Source organism: Phalaenopsis equestris, unplaced genomic scaffold, assembly GCF_001263595.1.
Source record: "Phalaenopsis equestris unplaced genomic scaffold, ASM126359v1 Scaffold000600, whole genome shotgun sequence".
Classification (NCBI taxonomy): Eukaryota; Viridiplantae; Streptophyta; class Magnoliopsida; order Asparagales; family Orchidaceae; genus Phalaenopsis; species Phalaenopsis equestris.
In genome coordinates, this window is record NW_018165040.1 from 953,686 (window position 1) to 958,828 (window position 5,143).

Here is a 5,143-nt window from a genome sequence, read left to right on the forward strand (position 1 = left end):
GCGTTTTATATCTCTACAAGCAGTTATTTCACCAAAATCTCTTTTTTATTTCTAATTTTTCTTTTTTTTTTGGAAGATTTACATATATGCCACTACATTTTTATGTATTTGCATATCTAATCCTCAAAATTCAATTTTTACATGCATGCCACCAAGTTTGTAAAAGTTAAAATGTGGTAGATAAAAGAAAAAAAAAAGGCAGCTTTTTTCTTTTATTCTAGAATTTCTTCTTTGGTCATAACTTGAATTTTCTTTGCATGTTTGGTAATGGAATAAGTCAGTGATCAAATCTTATTTTTTCTTTTTCTTTATTTGATGGATGACACCTTTGATTAGTTAAGTTACTATTGGTAAAAGTTGTGATTTTGATTAGTATATAAATTTAATATTAAAGTAATCTCATCTATAAGATATTAAGGAAATATTTTTATGATAATTTGACCGTCTTAAATTTAGACCTTCCTTGTTATTTACTATTTTAATATTGCTACATGTTCCCTTGTTAGAGAGACGAGAGATAAAAGATTGCATGAATGGGGTCTTCTTGATTCTCTTGTGAGCCTTTTTATTTTTATCAAAACTTTTCCCCCTTTTATACATGAAATGATATCCCTATTTGTACGGAATTGAGTGGGATATAATCATGTTACGTTTTTTTCCCTATTTTAATGAGGGCGTTATAGGATATTTTTGATATTTTACATGTGCGATGTATCTCGTTGACTTTGTGAGCTTTTGTTCTTCTGAATGTATCCATTCAGCCTTTGTATGAATGCATCTGGTCGGTTTCGTGAGCCTTTAGGCATTTTGTTTGTGGATCTTCCTTTATCATTCTCGTCTTCTCTAGACCGTTAGATCTCCATAGAATTAGTTTGCTATATGTTTGATATATATATATAAGAGTAAATCTTCACCTAATTAGAGGAGAGTTCCTCTAATAAATATGCTCTTAACATATTTCTAGAGAAACTAGTGAATTTATCGCATGAGTGAGGAAACTAGTAAAGGTTGATAGATTTGTATATTAAAAATTTAAAGATTAGTATGAAAGAAATTAAGATTAAATGAGTTATGTTTTAAGTTTTTATCATGCAAGTCATTTAGGATTTTGCAAACGTACCAGCCAATTCTCATGTATTATATCTAACATCTAAACTTTATCTTTTTTACATTTACACCGCCCTAATCATTCATATCACATCAAAAATAATAGCATTTGAAAGTTGAAAAAGGTGAAGTACACATTTCCATACAAAAGTAAGATGATATATATATATATAAATATATATATATAATAATAGAGATAGAGAGGATGGGGAGAGAGAAAGAGGAAGGGAGGAAAATTGAAGTTTAGATGTTATATATATAAACTATTCCCTTACAAATGCAAGCTATTATTAAATGACCAGAGCCTATTGAAGTATGAAAAGTGCATAGTTTTTTTAGTGTAATAGACTTATAGAAATTTTATTAAGGGCTTTTATAAAAATATAATTTTTAATACGATCAGCATAATAAATTTGATGCCAATTTAATGACGATCAATACTCAAATAATTTTATAAGATAAGGAATTAGTTTGTATCAACTCCATCATTGACCATATCATTTGATGTTGAATAATTTCAAATATTTATAAGGCACTAGGACATTGAGGTGTATTTTGATACAACATGATAAATTGGCATATATATATATATAAATTTTAAAATATGTATGGAATAAATTTTTTATGTCGCTTCAACCATATATATATATGCATATATATATATGGTTGAAGCGACATAAAAAATTTATTCCATACATATTTTAAAATTAGCAGCAATTGCATTTATACTTGTGTGCCAAAAAATGCATGGCGTTAGATTGATTAGTTAACTTATTAGTGTTGCATGAATATCCATCACACACACAGACAAAATGATCAGGCACTAAGAAAAAAGCTTGTAAATGAAAAAAAAAAATTACGAGACTAGCTTAGTCGAAGTAATCCACTGTGTTTATAAATAAAGGGAGTGTCCTTCTCTCACAACAGAGAGAAAGCGATTACAATCTTAAACAAAAAATTACACTTATTGTAATGCAACATGAAAAAAATAAAAATGTTATAAACAACAGTCATATTTTGAGTACAATGGTTGCAGGCAGTGGCCGACGACGACAGAAGATGAAGATCAATAGTGTCTGACAAAGATCGATGCTTATTCGTCGGATCTTCTTTACTAAACATTCTGTGAATTTTCTCTTCTTCTCCCCCTCTGCCCCCCTCTCAAGAGAGGAGAGATGCCTATTTATAGCTATTTAGAGAGGGGCATTTTTGTTCTTTGGCATGTAACTTTCATAATCACTTGATCAGACGGTTCATGTTGATCCATCTTGATCATAAATGAATTTCTAAGAATTTGTGTACATCAATGACCTCAAAATCTATTAATTTTAGGCTCGTTGGATTCCTCTCATCAAAACACTCGATTTGACTATAAGTATATCAAATTCATATTTTATTCAACCATTCAATTAACGATCCAAGACATCCACTCGTGCTTCAAGGGCTTGATATGGGCCTGATTGGACTCACATTAAATCAATTTTGTTATCATTCAATCCATCTCATTGAGACAATCAGGTCTACTGTAAACTCATTAAATTCAAGGCCCGACAAACCTTAAAACTAAATTTGACATATTCATTGGTTAAAAAATGTAGGGATATTCATGCCACAAGATAAAAATTTCTTGATAGGCACATCAAATACTTAAAATTTGAAGCCATTATCTATATTTTGTAAAAATATGAGATATATAATAATCATAAGTTATATGGCTCAAGAATTTGATGTTAAATATACACCCACTCCTTTAACCAATTAGTGATAATAAGCCTTTCTAATGCATAATTAATGATGATTAGTCAAAAAGGATTTAGATTATGCTTTAGTGAGACATCAAGAGTTTGAATTAGTTGGCACATGTTTGGTGATGTGATGAGCCCTAGTTATGGTACGATGATTGTCATGTCCCACTTGGATTTCGAGGCATATTTCAACGGCTACATTGCACATTTCAAAGATACGGATTGAAGATTATTTATTAAATAATAATAATTATTATTTAATTCAGTTCATTTCAGACATGAGGAATGGATCTTACGAAGGCTTGGGTTAAGTACCGATGTATTTGCATTTTGGTACAATTATTTTGGCATATTTCTTGTTAAAGGCATCTCGCTTATAAAACTATTATTATTCATACAATTATAGTTATTTCTATTATTATTTTATCCTTTATTTTTTTATCTAATTTATATAAAATAAAAATAGAAAAAAAATGTTTTTATAAATGGGCCATACCACCTATACCTACGCATTTACATTTATAACAGCTATACTTTACTTTTTATAGTTATGCCCCTGAAATCTTTCAAATTAGACTAAAAACGCCACCTTTTAACTTTCAAAAGATGAAATGCACATTCTAATGCATATATAAGATGACATATATGTAAAATTTAAAGTTTAGGTGTTAGATATGTAAATACATAGAATATGTTTTTTATAAAATAAGCTGTGTGAGATTTAAATTATAATGTTTGTGAAAAAAAAAATTATACTTAAATTTATTTCAACAAATAATTATAATTGATGTCTATTTTTAATATCATGTGTCAAGATCAAATCATTGAGAAATTTATAAACTAAAAAAAAAATTATAAGTTCAAATTTTAAGGAGAAAGTTGGTTTTATATATAGCAAAATATTGAAATATTAGGCATGTAAATGTCCTTAATATAAAATGAGGTGCACTTGAAACTACTAGAAGAATTTAGGCATAAAGAACTCTTAAAACATTGGTGTTGAGTTTGATTAAACACAAAATCAAAATAAAATTAAGGCGAGTTTAAAAGGCACCATAAAGATCATTTTTAATGTATTTTACATTGACTAATTCTCTAATACGCCAAGCATCTTCCCAACTCGCTACAACAAGCCGCCATTATCACAACCTGTCGTCGCCTGTTGCTGCCATCAATTAAAGTTGTTGCTATGATTGCCACAACGAGCCAAAATCGTTGGTCATTACTATCGCTACAATTTTCCTTCACCACTATCTGCCACCACTGCCCGACTACCACCATCTTTTATGACCATCAATATTAATCACTGACCATCATTATCAACAAACTTTGTGACCGCCATTGCTGACCTCTACTACCAATCACCACCAACCCGCCATTGTTATTGTCACTGGTCCCATCACATAATCATTGAGAAATGCTGCTAGGCTTTGCATTGAATTAATATTAATTTATACAAAATACTAAAAAATTAATCTCCTTAAAATATTTAAAATACACATAGTATTCGTTTGACCCTTCATTCCTTCATCAAACTAAATCACTTGGAGAAAATGCCAATTCAAACTTATGATTTATTTGATAACGTTTTCTTCCTTCTTAAATCATAAAATTGCTAATATAAAAAAAAAAATATATATATATTATTTATTTCATACCTAACATTGCTCTTGCTTAATTAAATGCTAAAGAACTAACAATGATATGATTAATACAAATAGGTAAAAACAAAGTCTTCTCTCTCGAAAATATTGTCTAATCAACCAGACATAAAGATAGGGTTGTCAAAACGACTCGTTCGCGAGCAGCTCGTGTTCGGCTCGTTTGCTTAGAAACGAACACGAACTGTGACAGCTCGTGTTCGACTCGTTTTAGCTCGAAATACTACTAATCAATTATATATATATATGATGAGTAGTATTTAAAAAAAAAAATTAATTAACTACAAGGCTACAAAGATTTATAATCAATTAAAAGTATTAATGAAGAAAATAGAATAAAAATTATTAAATTAGATTCAAATAATATTTTAAATCTTGCCCCAAATCTAAACATCTTATGGCTAAGTGATTAGGGTTGTCAAAATGACTCTTTGTTCGTGAACGGTTCGTGTTCGGCCTGTTTCGCAAATGAGCCATGAGCCAAACACGAACACACTTTCTGAGCTCGAAATATAAACGAGTCGAACATGAGTTGTCTTTAAAACAATATAATTTATTTAAAACAAAATTATTTTTAAAAATAAAAAGATCCCAAATAAGCTCATATATATATATATATATATATATATA